Source organism: Neoarius graeffei, chromosome 19, assembly GCF_027579695.1.
Source record: "Neoarius graeffei isolate fNeoGra1 chromosome 19, fNeoGra1.pri, whole genome shotgun sequence".
Classification (NCBI taxonomy): domain Eukaryota; kingdom Metazoa; phylum Chordata; class Actinopteri; order Siluriformes; family Ariidae; genus Neoarius; species Neoarius graeffei.
Window position 1 is genome coordinate 45,675,052 of NC_083587.1, and position 16,593 is coordinate 45,691,644.

Below are 16,593 nucleotides of genomic sequence, written 5' to 3' on the forward strand. Positions count from 1 at the left end.
AGACTAACCGCTATTGTCTGAGAACAGCCTGTTCAAATTAGTTTCGGCCGAACTTTTGAACGACCCGCTAAGTTTCAGCGATATAGTGGTTTTGATTCTAAACCTTTGCAAAGTTTAACTACAGTTAAGTAGTTTTCCACGCTAAGAGGCATTTGCGGACAGCTTCGCTCCTCTCAGCCTTTTTCTCGTCGACGCATCACCGGAGGTTTCTCCTGAAGCACCGTGGGCCAGCTAGGCCTTCATCTCCCTGCTTCGTTAGCCGCGGTTGGACGCAACGCGCCGCTAACCTCCTCTCCTCGGACTGCGACCCTCAGCGCGGACATCGGAGAAAGAACTTCCATCGCATTGAGTAGGCACTTGGGCAAATTTTTAATTTGTAGCTTATTCAGATGGTTGTTAGGGTCATGTTTAAGCTTTGAGCTATTTAGCATACCCGCTCAGACACGGAAGGTGTTTGTTTGTTTTTATTGTTTGTTTGTTTGTTTTTATTGTTTGTTTGTTTTTATTGTTTGTTTTGGTTCTGTTTTTTTTTTTTTTCTTTGAACTTGTTAGACAGGGTATCTTGCATGATATCTTTCCTTAACTCCATTGCTAGCTTCCCTATCTGATTAGTAGCGCAGCGACAAGTTTGTTATTTTAAGCTCCGAGGCTAGACCGCTACAAGGCCTAGTTCTCTCCATCCAACACATATACACACTCTCTCACACTCTTTCTCTCTCTCTCTCTCTCTCTCTCTCGCGTTGAGTTCTTTGCCTAGATAGTCTGTTGGAAATTGTTGTTAAGTGCAGTGTTTGGATCCAGCTGTAGCGTGGTCAGATTCTCCTTAGCAACTTATTGCTAGCTACCTCAGGGTGATACGCTAGCTGGTAGGCTTGTGTTCTCGACTAGGCCTGCAGGCGCCATTTTTCCGACGCCATTTTGATACCTTCCTCATTGAGTTACCTGTGATGCGACACCTAGGCACTGACCGCCATTTTGTTTAAGCATTGCCAGAGTGGCTAGCATTAGCATCTGCCCACAGATACCTACACAAAGCACACATTAGCCACAGAGCTAATCCTTTGTTCTATTTAGCTAACATTCCTTTGTTTTAGCTAACATTCCTTTGTTTTAGCTAACGACAAGCTAGGTCACACACACACACACACACGCATCGGCTTGCCCTAGCCTCACACACACGCACACACAAGGGATTCTTTTCTTTTTTTTTCCTTCTATCTCTTTCTCTCTCTCTTTCCCTCAAATTTATAGTCCAGGTGTAATTGTTCCATTGTTTTGTCTTGTTATTACCTTTGCTGACATTGAATGTATTTTGAGTTTATTATTATTAGTGAGTAGTAGACAAATAAAAGCTAATAAAATTGAATTGCATTTTACTTGTTCCTGTTGTTTATTCACAAGGTCAACTATTTAGAACTCCTTTTTCCTTCAGAATTTAGCTTTTGTATACAACTGGGTTTCCCATCTAATACAGAGCTACCATTAATCTTGAGTGTAACCATTCACGGTGAGTATTAAGATTAATAATTTAAGATTTTATGAGACTGATCTTTATTTATAAATTGATTAATTTAATTATCAATTATCACATAATTTATAATTTAATTAATCCCAATTCAACCTACATTAAAGTGGTGCCCCGTGTGAGGCATAGTTTAATGACCTTGTGAATTTCTCAACAATAACTTGTAAACTGCTGTATACCCAAAATCAACTGCCAAGGTATAACACAGATGACTTTAATGGTGAATCATTAACAGTGTGTTAATCACAGAACTGAAATTCAGCTGCCAACCACAGTTAGCTGATAAACTGGTTTAATTGATTAGTACATTAGAGTAATATCTAATCCAAGTACTTAATTAATATTATTAATAATAATAATCATTATTGTTAACTAATTAATTGAGCTAATTAATACAAGTGAAACATTAGTGAAAACAAAGTAGCTAAGAAACCACATCAATTATTTAGCAACTTGGATTAAATTAAATTCTAACCTAATCAACCCCTAGTATTAATTTCCTTTAAGTTAATTAATACATTTCGAACAAAATGTCGCGTTCCCCATCAAGGGAGTCAGAAGGGCCCCTCCTCTCTCTCTTCGACGTTGTAGGCGATTTAGGCCAAGTCCCGGAGGATAGGAGAAATTACTTCTGTGATCTGGACCAAAAGGCTCGCTTTGATGAAATACACATAGCCGTTAGGGAACTTAAGGAGCGTACTATGACTCTCCCAGAAGGGCTACCCAAATTGTTCATGATCTACTATAAGGAAATGGAACATGTGTGTATGACCCTCGAACAAGAGAAAAGAACACTAAAACGACAACTGGCCGAAGCTCAAAGGAGAGCAGAAAGCGCGGAGAGTAGCCTCGTGGGCCTGAGAGCCACACAAGATGAACTAAAGCGCGAAATAGAATACCTCAGGGAAGAAGTGACGCAAGCACGTCGCTCAGATGAGGGATCGGCCAAACCCTCCCAAGAACAGAGTTCCGCTCTGGAGGAGGAAGAACCTGAGCTTAGAACGGTAGATCAGACACCGCACTCAAGCTCAACTCGCGTGAAAGTCGCGCGATCGCCACCTCGTGGCGCTGGGAGTTTTTACTTTACTCCCCACTACACCCCCTCGCGCTTCAATATCGCTGCAGCCTCTAGCCCGCAGAAAACGCCGCGCTACGTACCCTCAGACTCCTCTGACGGAGAGGCCGCCTACAAGCCGAAACGCAGACATAGGCGATATGAGAGCAGCTCAAATAGCGAAGACAGCGAGGACCCCTACGGGTCAAAATCAAAACGCCTCGTCGCAGAACGCAAAACTAGGATCCGCCAAATCGACGCCCTTGCGAAAGACATAGAGCGTTTTGAGCCGGAAAATCATAGACACCGAAGCGTTAATGATTATTTCCGGGAAATCGAGCGTAGCCTCCTGGACCTGCCAGAGGCTACGTCGCATGAAAAGGCCAGACTAGTCTGGAAAACTTTAGGTAGTGGCGTACGAGCATTCGTTGAGACCTTACCGCAGTCAGTCCTCGACAACTACAAGAAAATACGTAAGTACTTGAAAGAGGAATACTCGTTGTACGAGGATGAGACTGCTGCGACGATGGGTGCTATTCTGATCAGACAGAAACGAAGCGAACACCCTCGCGAGTACTACCGTCGGCTCCGTGCAGCGTACTTTCAGGGCAGAAGCGAGCCCGGGCTAGAGGAAGATCGCAACTTCAAGTCCCTCTTCCTCCATAACCTTCACCTGTGCATCCGTAACCAAGTAACACTCGCGTGTCGCCAGCGCCCCCATACTATGAGAGAAATGCGTCGCACCGCACAACTAACGTGGGAGACGTTCGTCCGACCCACGGACCGCCACGAGGACGATCCCAGAGTCCTCAGCCTATATGAGCAGGAAGATCAGTCCTTAGGCCTAGAAGGGGGTGAAGCCCCAAACCGCGGGCCCCCTTGGGCGAACCCAAACCCCGGCCACCAGACGTCGAGTCAACCCAAAGGTAACTGGAAAGTTCGACAAGCTGGAGCCAAGGGGGAACAGGGCTCCAACGCCCACGGGCAAGGTAACCGCAAACCTGGCAGTCACGGCCCTAAATCTCAGAATAGCGGACAGTCAAGGCCCCATCGCAACTCCTCTCGAAGGGAGCGGAGCCCTAAGCTAGCTACCGCTAAACAAGCCAACCAAGAGCCACTTGGGATGGCAGAACTGAGGGCTGAATTAGCACGGATTAAACAAGCCAACCAAGAGCCGCTTGGGATGGCAGAATTGAGGACCGAATTAGCACGAGTTAAACAACTGCTGAGCAATAAGAACAGGAAGGGTAAGCCGAGCAAGGACAGGGACGAACCGTCAGCATGACTAGGCCGGGACCCATCCCCACCACCACCGCGTGTCTACCTCGTGGGGTGGGGAAAGGACCCCTGCCCAATAGGCAGCGATGAGTTGAAACCACCCCCTCCGTTAGTGAAGCCTGACCCGCAGGATGCACCCCTGACGCAGTTTCTTGGAGATTTGGTTAGGAAAGGCAACGCCAAGCGTATCTATACCCCAGTTGTGGTAGAAGGCAACGTTTCCCTCCAAGCTCTCTTAGATACCGGGTCAAAAATCACCCTGATGTGTTCCAAAGTCTTCGCAGAGGTTTCTGATGCGCGGCGCGCGCAAGGTAGACCCATCAGAACCGAACGTTGTGACGTCAACTTGGTTAGCTTCACCCAGAATCAAGCCCCAGTAACAACCATTGCATGGTTAGAACTCACCTTCCAGGGCATGTCCATCACTCACCCCACTTACATCTGCTCTGTTGGGGTAGAACCGTTCCTCATTGGCCAAGACCTACTAGATAGGCTAGCGCCCCTCATTGACTGTCGTCGTGGGCAACTGTGGGCCCAGGTCGCGTCCCCACAGACCCCAGATCCTCGTCGTCACGATCGAGCCTGTTGCGATGAAGTTAGGGTGGAGGCTACTCCACCGATAGCTGAGTCAGGGCAGGTCCCCGAGAACCTCGAGACCACTCCGCTCCACCCTGAGCCGAGTCAAGACGCACCAAACTCAACCGACACTCCTCTCAACCGCAACGCGCTTGATGGCCACCCGTCTTTCCTTTGCTTTCTTGGCGAATCTGCCCCAACCAGGTACTACCCCTGGATATCTGGCAACATTATTGTCAACGGCGTCACGGCACCTGGCGTCAGGTTAGCGCTTTGGTCAGAGAAGTCAGCCATCAGCCAAACGTGGTTCGACATAGTGCGTCAGAGCACTCCTTCCCCTGTCTTTGTGCAGAAGAGCCACCGGCTACTGTCAGCCGAACAACCCCAGAGCCCCATCAAAGCCACAGGCGTCTGCGCCGTGTCGCTCGCCATCGGTCAGAGAGAATTCCTTCATTTCTTGAGTGTCGTCCCCGGACTTCCTGACCCACTGGTCATTGGGGCAGACATCTTGGTCAGACTGGGAGCCCAACTGGACCTAGTCAACCGGGTCATCTGGACCCAAGCCGACGCTGCTAAGCACCCGTTCCAAGCTGACCCGGAACAGATGCGGTCAGGACAAACGATTCCCCAAGCCTGCCATGTCGCTAGCGAATTTGACATCGTCATTCCCGCTAGGACTGCTGGTTCCCCTCTTAAGCTGGTCATCATGAAAGACCAACAGTTTCGTAGCTCCCAGGCGTTCTTCCAGCCTCTCAGATTCTTCATGGAGCTCGATTTAGCCGTGTGTGGGACTCCGCTGCTTGAAGTGAGTCATCGTTCCGCTTACCTCCTGGTTCAAAACTCCACGCGGGACGCCATCACGATCCCCGCCCGTCGGCCTTTAGGCCTTCTGATAGACCAGGCATTCCATGACTTTGAACTCACCATTCCAGTCATCGGTGAGCTGCCAACGCCGGACACTCATTCCGATCCAGTGGAACCTCCCTGGATCACTCTTCCTTTCCACATGATCCACGTCGAACCTCACGACATGCTTCGCGACGAGCGCATAGTCATGACCAGAACTGACACCCCGAAACACATGCTGGTGTATGCTCTTGCCACGCAATCGAGCAACGACACCCCTGCAACTGAGGTCGTTGATTCAGCTCTAGGTGAACCGTACCCAGGCTTTGAACGAGAAGTTCAACAACAGCTGGTGAAAGCTGACAGCCTGACCACGGACGCCCAGAGACGACAGCTCCGTGAACTGTTCTACGACTTCAAGGCGATCTGGGCGCGAGATTCCAATGACTGCGGAGTCACGGACATCCACACCGTCCGAATCCCAACAGATCCGAACGCTCCACCGACGTTCGTGCGGCAATACAAAATCCCGTTAGCCGCATACGACTCAATACAAGAAACACTGGACACTCTGCTGGAAAAGCAGATCATTCGTGAGTGTAACTCGACTTACAACTCCCCCTTGTGGCCGGTGCTGAAACCGAACGGCAAGTGGCGTCTCACCATTGACTATAGGCAGCTGAACAAGCAAGTGCCCTTGTCAAGATGGCCCATGATCCATCTGGATCAAGAACTTGCCAAGGTGAAGGGTGCAAAGTTCTTCTCCACCGCCGACGTGGCGAGTGGATTCTGGACCATGCGCGTGGATCCAGCTGACCAGCACAAGCTGGCCTTTTCCTTTGGGAACCGCCAGCTAACTTTCAACCAATGTCCGTTCGGCTACGCGAACTCCCCCGCTGAATTCAACATCTTCTTGCATAAGGCAATGAGCGATGCCGCAGCTCGTGGCAACTTGATCTATGTCGATGACATCCTCATTAGGTCACAGACTTTTGATGCACACCTCGAAGAGATACGCCATGTTCTGTCCCAGCTGTCCAGAGCAGGAGCGAAGCTCTCTGTCACCAAAGGGCAGTGGTGTCGCACCAAAGTTGAATACGTTGGACTGTGCGTCGGGCCAGATGGCATTGAACCCCAGTCAGGGAGGGTGCGGGCTATCCAAGATATCAAAGCCCCATCCAACGTACCCGAACTCAGGAGCTTCTTAGGGGTCTGCAACTACTCCCGACAGTTCATCGAGGACTACGCGGAGATAGCACGACCGCTCACCGAGCTCCTCCGAAAGGATAAACCCTTCCAGTGGAGTGAGCCTCAAGAACTCGCGTTCAAGAGCATGAAGCAGAAGCTCTGCTCCGCTCCCTGCCTCGCGTATCCCGACAAAGACAAACCGTTCTTCTTGGAGGCTAGTTTCTCCACCCACTGCCTGAGCGCTGCACTGTCACAGCAGCATGACAAAGATCGCCGTGTCGTAGCATACGCCAGTCGGCCCCTCAGTGCTGTGGAGTTTAAATTTTCAGACTGCGAAAAAGCCCTGCTGGCCACGGTCTGGGCCGTTGAACACTTTCGCAGTTACATTGGTGGCCAGAAGGTGGTGATAGAGACCAATCATCAACCGGTCTTGTTCTTGAACAGCCAGAGGCTGAGAGAGGGAAGAGTTTCGAACAGTCGCATCGCAGCTTGGATGATGGCACTACAGGGCTACAACGTCGAGGTGAAGTACGCCCAGAACCACAAGATGGCGCTTGACCGAGGCCTGGCGGAATGCCAGCATTGCGACTGCGAGAATAGTCCGGATCAAACCGAACTAACAACCGTACCTGCTCTCCCCTCCGACCACCACTACTATGACGAGAACGTCTGCAAAGACCTCCCCACCGCTTACATAGATGGATGCTCATTCCATCATGAACGCAAAGTCCAAGCCGGTGTCGGTATCGTATGGGCGAACGGCCCTATACAAGGGAAATACCAACACCAACTCGGGGCTAAGACTAGCCAATATGCGGAGGTAGCAGCCGTGCTCATCGTCCTGCAACAAGCTGCCCGTGAGAACATCAAGCGGTTAGTCCTCTGCTCTGATTCAAATTATGCCAGGCATAGCTTCGTCTCACACTTTCCCTCGTGGAAGGTGCAGGACATGAAAAATGCAAGGGGCAAGGAAGTGAAACACTCCGAACTCTTCCTAGCATGCGATCGACTCATAACCGAACAGGGAATGTGCGTCTATTGGAAGAAGGTGAAGGGACATTCTCAAGTCCCAGGACCTGACAAAGTCGGTAACGATGAGGCAGATGGCCTCGCCAAAGCGGGAGCCGTAGACGGCCCCCTTTGGGAATTCCAGCCGCCATGGCTTCCCGAGACGCCACGCCATGACGTAACCGCGATTACTCGCCGACAGGCTAGAGCAGGTCAAACTGACGCAGTACCCCAAGCAGGAACAGTGCAACTCGGCCGACTGCCCCAGGATGCCGACCTGGTGTCTATGCAGGAAAGGGATCCCGTGATCCACCAAATCCGTAAGTTCCTTGCGGACCCCGTGGCGTCCCCAATTTCCCCACAAGAGTTGCAACAGTCCCGAGACTTAAATCACCTTCACAATCTCAAAAACTGCTTAAAACTCGAGAAAGGACTCCTGGTGTACACACCACGCAACCAGGGACCTCCCCGGTGGGTCGTGCCCACAGATCATAGGGGGGTCATGTTGCAGTACGCTCACGACAGCCCGTGCGGGGGCCATAGGAACGCTCAGGCGACCTACCAGACACTCCAACAGATTGTCTATTGGCCCTTCATGATTCAGGACGTTACCGAGTATGTTAAAGGGTGCTTGATTTGCTGCCAATTCCGACCAGCCCAACCGTTGAACCGCGCCCCACTGCAAAGCAAAGGCATCTCATTCCCCTGGTCTAATCTCCAGATAGACTGGGTCGGACCGGTGCCGAAATCAGCTCGAGGTAATAAGTACCTCCTGACCGTCACTTGCGCGTTCACGAAGTGGGTGGAATGCTTGCCCGCCCCAAACGAAACCGCAGAGACCACCGCTCTCCTTCTTATGAACCATGTGTTCAGCCGTTGGGGCTTGCCCCTATCCATTGATTCCGACCGAGGTACTCATTTCACCGCAGAGGTCATGAGAGTGTTGTGGGAGATGCTCGGAGTCGAGGCAAAATTCCACATCGCGTATCATCCTCAGTCTTCCGGTCAGGTCGAACGCGCCAACCAAACCATCGTGAGCATGCTTCGCAAGTATGTGAGTCACCATGGCAAAGATTGGGACATCAAACTCCCTCTGGTGCTGATGGCCATTCGGTCCACTCCTCACCGCACCACCGGAGTCACCCCGTTCGAAATGATGACTGGCCGTGAAATGGTTCTTCCCTTACACCTCCTCTACCGACCAGAGGACCTAAGCGTTGCCACTGCGTACACCGCACACCAGTACGTCACCGACTTGCAACGCCACTTGCAGGCCACATTTGCGTGGGCCCAGGAACACCTCGAAAAGAGTGCAAAAGGACAGAAAGCTTACTACGACAGAAAGGCGACACACCGTGAGTACGAAGTAGGCGACAGAGTCCTATACTTCAATTTCACCAAACCGGTAGGAGTAGCCAGGAAATTCTTACCCCGTTGGTCCGGCCCTTTCGAAATCGTCGGTAAACTGTCCCCCGTCGCCTACCGCATCAAAACTTCGAAGCCCAGCCAGGCGCCTTCGTATAGATGGGTCCATAGCAACCAAATAAAGCTTTTTGAGCAGTCCACACTCCATAGGGGGGTGGACAAACAATAAGTTATAGCCTGCCCAACTTAGTTGCATGCCTCTCAATCCATAAGCGTGCATCTATAAGTAACCACCCTCGTTACCACTCAAATCGGAATAACAAACTCCTGTATGTTGCAGAATGGCCCCTCTCTGGATCCTCGGCATCTTCCTAGTCCTGCAGACCACATTGGCCGGTAACATAGTGGAACCAGGTCCGCCGAGTGGCATCGTTCTCCAAGATGCCCCAGGACTGCTCCTCACCAATTGCCGCGTCCATACCCAGCGCGTGTACACCCGCCTCGATCCTTGGGACGTGTACCGTAAGCATTTTAGATCGCCCACACAAACAAACCTCGAAACCGGGCCTGACTCCGAGATTGGGTCCAACATCGAACACGCCAAGCGTACCACAGTTCACATGCTCGAACAGTTACAGAAGTTCATAGTCACTGAGGAGGAACTCAGCGGCAAAACACGCCCTAAACGGTTCCTCGGAGGACTACTTACTGCTGCATCCGCCATTGGCTCTCTGTTCTCAATGGGCCTCTCTGCCGTTAACACCGTTAGCCTAACCGCGGTCAAACGAGAAATGAACATTCTTAAGGAAGAAATGCCAGAAATCCAGGGTAGACTACTAACTCAACAGGAGGAGCTGCAGGGCCTAGGCAAAACCCTGCAGGGAACCATACTAACCGTTAACATGCATTCTACATTAATCAAGAACACAGTACATGCCGTAGACAGGCTAGCAGCAATCATGAGAAGCGAAGTCAAGTACGTCCGAGTAATCCGAGACCTAATGCAGGACCTGATGAGAGAAGTAAGTAGCTCTCTCAGCACCCTGAGTGGAGGTAAAATCCCACCATATTTGATACCCCTCAGCATGGTTGACAGCATACTCCGATCTACTACCACGACTAACGTTTACTCATCACAGATTCATCTGGCTTATAGTCTTGGCAGTGCTATCCCCATTTTTGTGAACCCTCAAAACCTAGAAATAGGCTTCATCCTCAATCTCCCCGTTATTGAACGGCAAAACATATACAGAATCAAATCTGTCCTTAATGTAGGTTTCTGGAACAACGACGTACACGTACGTTTGCAGACACCTCCCACCATAGCCTATCACGATGACAACCCCTCTATCTACCTCGTCCCTAACTTAGACATGTGCATCTCTACCAAAGATATCCACTGGGTCTGCCCCAGCAATCCCTTTATCCGAGACACCACAGACCGTCTCTGTGGATTGACAAAAGTCCCCGAGCAGAAGTGTGCAGGCAAATTGTCTATTAAAGATGAAGGAATAGGAACTAGAGTAGAAAGAGCTGGTAATCGGTGGCTAATCAACACTCCCCAAACTGAGATTCTGGTATCATATGATCAACATAACACTGCCACTAGAATGAAGATCCCTAACGAAACCTCTCTCCTAAGTGTCCCACTAGGAGCCACTGTTCACGTGGGTGACATCACCCTCCATCACCTTAGCGCGGACCAGTATGAGACCGAGATAGAAATGCCCGATGCCTTCCCAGGTCACGAACTTGAGATAAACTCCACCCTCCAAGCACAACTACTGCTGGAAGGGACCAAAACCGTGCAATTCGATCTTAAGCCCACTGGCATCGCTACCACTTTCTTGAATAACCGCGCAAACCCTTCGTCCGATCAAGGATCTTTAATAAGCCGAATTGCGTTGGGATTTCTAGCTAGCGGTTGGGTTATCACAGTCTTCATAGCCATCACTCTACACAGGTACATACTGACACTACACCGCAAACTGGACAAAACGATCTACGCACCTGAGAAATTAGATCGTGGCATTGTCCGATTCTCCATCAGGCCTAAGGCCTCCACTAACTTTCTTGAAGAGTAGGCTTGCTAACACGCTAACTAACCCCTCTTTTCCATTTTCCTTTATGGAGTTTTGATTATTTTTGTTTGCTGTGTGAAATATTGTATGTAGAAGGTAGTTAAGTAGCCATAGTGTAATTGTTTTCATGTCCAAGTGCCTATGCTTTCATGCCCAAGTGCCTATGCATCTTATGGACTGTATGAAATGAATTGAACTGTTGAACTGTGTCTGAAAGACTTTTCACAGAAAGGACCCTTGGAACTACCTCATTGTGGAACTACCTCATTGTGGAACTACCTCATTGTGGATTACTAGGGACCGTGGGTCGCAGACTAAACACCATGTGCCCATAGGGTATCACTCCTTTCAGCGCCTATGGCCAAGGGGGGAATGTTGGTAACTCGCCAGCGCCCCCTATAACGATCCCACAATTTCCTTGCGCGCTCCACCCGGATGTGACGTGAAGTGGAACTGCTTTAACTGTATCGAGAGCGCCTCGATTCGCTCTCTCATGTTCTGACTACTGGAGTGGTCGGACGGACTGTAGGCACGCTCGCCTACAGTGTTGAGACTAACCGCTATTGTCTGAGAACAGCCTGTTCAAATTAGTTTCGGCCGAACTTTTGAACGACCCGCTAAGTTTCAGCGATATAGTGGTTTTGATTCTAAACCTTTGCAAAGTTTAACTACAGTTAAGTAGTTTTCCACGCTAAGAGGCATTTGCGGACAGCTTCGCTCCTCTCAGCCTTTTTCTCGTCGACGCATCACCGGAGGTTTCTCCTGAAGCACCGTGGGCCAGCTAGGCCTTCATCTCCCTGCTTCGTTAGCCGCGGTTGGACGCAACGCGCCGCTAACCTCCTCTCCTCGGACTGCGACCCTCAGCGCGGACATCGGAGAAAGAACTTCCATCGCATTGAGTAGGCACTTGGGCAAATTTTTAATTTGTAGCTTATTCAGATGGTTGTTAGGGTCATGTTTAAGCTTTGAGCTATTTAGCATACCCGCTCAGACACGGAAGGTGTTTGTTTGTTTTTATTGTTTGTTTGTTTGTTTTTATTGTTTGTTTGTTTTTATTGTTTGTTTTGGTTCTGTTTTTTTTTTTTTTCTTTGAACTTGTTAGACAGGGTATCTTGCATGATATCTTTCCTTAACTCCATTGCTAGCTTCCCTATCTGATTAGTAGCGCAGCGACAAGTTTGTTATTTTAAGCTCCGAGGCTAGACCGCTACAAGGCCTAGTTCTCTCCATCCAACACATATACACACTCTCTCACACTCTTTCTCTCTCTCTCTCTCTCTCTCTCGCGTTGAGTTCTTTGCCTAGATAGTCTGTTGGAAATTGTTGTTAAGTGCAGTGTTTGGATCCAGCTGTAGCGTGGTCAGATTCTCCTTAGCAACTTATTGCTAGCTACCTCAGGGTGATACGCTAGCTGGTAGGCTTGTGTTCTCGACTAGGCCTGCAGGCGCCATTTTTCCGACGCCATTTTGATACCTTCCTCATTGAGTTACCTGTGATGCGACACCTAGGCACTGACCGCCATTTTGTTTAAGCATTGCCAGAGTGGCTAGCATTAGCATCTGCCCACAGATACCTACACAAAGCACACATTAGCCACAGAGCTAATCCTTTGTTCTATTTAGCTAACATTCCTTTGTTTTAGCTAACATTCCTTTGTTTTAGCTAACGACAAGCTAGGTCACACACACACACACACGCATCGGCTTGCCCTAGCCTCACACACACGCACACACAAGGGATTCTTTTCTTTTTTTTTCCTTCTATCTCTTTCTCTCTCTCTTTCCCTCAAATTTATAGTCCAGGTGTAATTGTTCCATTGTTTTGTCTTGTTATTACCTTTGCTGACATTGAATGTATTTTGAGTTTATTATTATTAGTGAGTAGTAGACAAATAAAAGCTAATAAAATTGAATTGCATTTTACTTGTTCCTGTTGTTTATTCACAAGGTCAACTATTTAGAACTCCTTTTTCCTTCAGAATTTAGCTTTTGTATACAACTGGGTTTCCCATCTAATACAGAGCTACCATTAATCTTGAGTGTAACCATTCACGGTGAGTATTAAGATTAATAATTTAAGATTTTATGAGACTGATCTTTATTTATAAATTGATTAATTTAATTATCAATTATCACATAATTTATAATTTAATTAATCCCAATTCAACCTACAGTATCACAGCAAAAGCATATTAAAAATGGTCGTTTCAGCATTTAAATTAGTAGTTGCTAGATGTTTTGAAATATCAAGCCTTGTACTTGAAATATTATTTCAGATGAATTGACGAAATGTATTAAACATTTGATGTGAATATGCAAATCATATAACTATTAATATTATAAGTGTTTGCATGAGATTGCGTGAGAGACAACCATTTTAACTTGTAATTTAAATTTTTTTTCAAGCCCTAAGGGGGGCTCACCTCCCTTTGTAACCCCCCTGCATGGCTGCACCATGCACGTCTGACCTTATCAGACTTTTCAGGGTTTTTGAAAATTTTATACTTGCACCCATGGAATCATTAATGTACATGAAAGAAAAAGGCTTAAAAGTTATAACTTGTTTTCGTGAAAATAAGTACTAAAATGCACTAGAATGCAGGGTTTTGCGTGTTTGTTGTTAAAATATTTTCAGGGGACGAGGGTTTTTTCCTCTGCTCCACTTTCATCTCTATTTTATCGTTGAGCCACCGCTGCCCTGTTTTCAAGTTAGTTGTGTAATATCCACATAGCCAGCATGCTATGTTCTTCTACTGCTCAAAGTCCTTGAACACATCTGCAGTGGCTGGAGCAGGACAATACCAAAAAAAAAAAAGCAAAATAATCTATTTAGTCACTTTTTAATTATTGTTAACATTTGTTTGTAAAGTGTCAGATTTGATATTTTGTATGTGTACGCATATTTAAACTTCTTGGGTCAAAATTCTGTCCATATTGTCTGTTTTAACCAAAAATGGCTTTTTTTTTTTTTTACCATTTTTGGTTGAAATATTTTTGCTGGCATTCCTAACAAATTTAGTTAAATATGTATTTGTGTAATGTCAGCTATGCAGTGCTGGATTTTATTTCACTTTAATGAGCCCCTAACATTCTCCATTTACTGACAAAGCAAGGGTGTCTACACTCGGTCAGCTGAGAGCATGTAAGATTAGGGGAAATGGGTGGCGTTTCAAGGCAGTATCAGTATCGCAGAGGTCAAAACGACTGCGCAAATGAATTATTCCAGATTAATGCCAATCGTCTCATCATCTGCTTTATTTCGGAGAAAAATACTTCTCTTGTGTTTCTGCGAACACGTTATAGAGTGCGTAATGGAGAGGGGAAAAAGTTGCCAGCTTTTCTCATGGAGAAGGAGAGTAACGGGGAGGTTGGGGAGTAAGGAGGAGAGGAAGAGGTAGAGAGCCGATGAAGCCAGCAGTGACACGTTGGCAGGAAGTTATTTCTTTCTGGCTCTCTGCCAGAGTGATGGAAAGGGTAAGCTAAGGATATCCAGACTGCAAGACGAGGCTGTTAAAACAGACCGGAGTGGTTTAATGAGGAACAGTGTCCCAAAACATCTCTCAATAAACAGCTTCATCTAAAGGCAAATGCAGGTCGTCAGAGTGAGAGTCAGGATACTCATATGGCCTGTTACAAACTAAACTAGGATAGAATTTATGTGCTCCTGTTTTCTTTGTCTCAGTATTAGAGAAGTATTATGAGATGATGAAGTCATTAGTATGACTGTCACAAGGTGAAAGATTTATGCTTATTTCAGTTAAGGGAGTGCCAGGTATGACAGCCAACCACCGTCTGAGCAGTTAGCCAGGAGACGTCCATGTAAACGCAGATGGTAGCAACAGAAAGTACCATGTACTGTATTAGAAAAGTGTAGCTATCTGGGTTTGCAGGCAATAATCGGTCGTAATCTCTGTTCATGCAGTTTAATTTGCATGTTCTGACTTTATTTTGCGACTATATGAGTTGGAAATCCAGAAGTACAAAAAAGAAATGTATAAACAAAAGTACAACTTTACAACTAGGTAATAATGGCCCTAAAATCCACAACAAGGACAGCTATTGTCATTTTGCTCAGTAGGTAATTAAAAATAAAATAAAATGGCCTATAAAGTAAATAAGATGTCTGGCATAAGTTTAACAAGTTTTAATTCTAGTGATTTAATTTCTCACTCTAACAAGCTTTCTGAAATTAATTTTCTTTTTTTCTTTTTTTTTTGATTACAGTGATGTTTGAAAGTTTCCTCAACGTATAACCTCCTGTAGTTTCTCAGCACTGTGATGGTAGTCCACTTTTTTGCCTCCATTGGGGTGTCATGACGTATGATCTACCCAACATGGCATATATATATATGATATGCAGTGTTCTCCACTATCGTTAATGACTCGGTGGCCCGCCGAGTCATAACGGCTAGAAGAGCTATTACCGCCGACTCATAAATGCGCCGCCGAGCCGTAATTTTTGGTCGCCCAGTCAAAAAAAAAAAAAGTTTACTTCAAAGAAAAGTAAAAAAAAAACCACGCCAATACAAACACCAAAAGTAATTCTCTGATCACAGATCGTTGATGCGCTTTACTTTACAATAGGTTCAACAGAGGCCCTTAAAGGAACAGTCCACCGTACTTCCATAATGAAATATGCTCTTATCTGAATTGAGACGAGCTGCTCCGTACCTATCCGAGCTTTGCGCGACCTCCCAGTCAGTCAGACGCAGTCCGATGCGCTGTCACTCCTGTTAGCAATGTAGCTAGGCTCAGTATGGCCAATGGTATTTTTTGGGGCTGTAGTTAGATGCGACCAAACTCTTCCGTGTTTTTCCTGTTTACATAGGTTTATATGACCAGTGATATGAAACAAGTTCAGTTACACAAATTGAAACGTGGCGATTTTCTATGCTATGGAAAGTCCGCACTATAATGACAGGCGTACTAACACCTTCTGCGCACTTCGGCAGCGCATTGATATCTGAGCTCCGTATCAATGCGCTGCCGAAGCGCGCAGAAGGTGTTAGTACGCCTGTCATTATAGTGCGGACTTTCCATAGCATAGAAAATCGCCACGTTTCAATTTGTGTAACTGAACTTGTTTCATATCACTGGTCATATAAACCTATGTAAACAGGAAAAACACGGAAGAGTTAGAAGGTGCAGAAGTTTTTTTTTTTTTTTTTTTCTTCTATGAAGCCTGAGCCATTTATTTTATTAGTTTATAATTATTTTTTAATTTAGTCTTCAGGAGAGACTGCCTGCACGTAGTACTAGTATTAAGTTTTTTTTTTTCTTACATGAAAGCTGAGGGATTTATATTATATTTTAAGGTAACTTCATGTTGTGCTGTGAGGTTCTCTGCATTTTTGTAGTCCTGGTAATCTTTTATATCGGTAAAGTTGTTTGTAGGACCATTTCTCAGTGTCTTTGTTTTTTTTAATCAATAGTTTTTTAGTAATAACTTAATATTTAACATATCACTCAATTTTAATCACAAAAAGAGAAAATCGCAACAATTTCTCGCAACTTTCACTTCCTCCCGCAATGTAATCGCAACAAAAAACTAAAAACACCGTAACTTTCATCGCAATTTTTTTTTTTAGTTATACCCTGACTGACTACTTTCCAAGTTTTAAAAAGTTTTCATCTGCCTTAAATAGTGAGAAATTTAGTTTTGTCTTCTAGCAT

General features: G+C 46.6%; 1 protein-coding gene across 5 annotated transcripts in view; it reads left to right on the top strand.

Moving 5' to 3' along the window:
- The window catches only part of arhgef1b (Rho guanine nucleotide exchange factor (GEF) 1b), a 171,052-nt gene that overhangs the window by 80,279 nt on the left and 74,180 nt on the right, over nt 1–16,593 (top strand). The gene's annotated exons all lie outside the window — the stretch shown is intronic.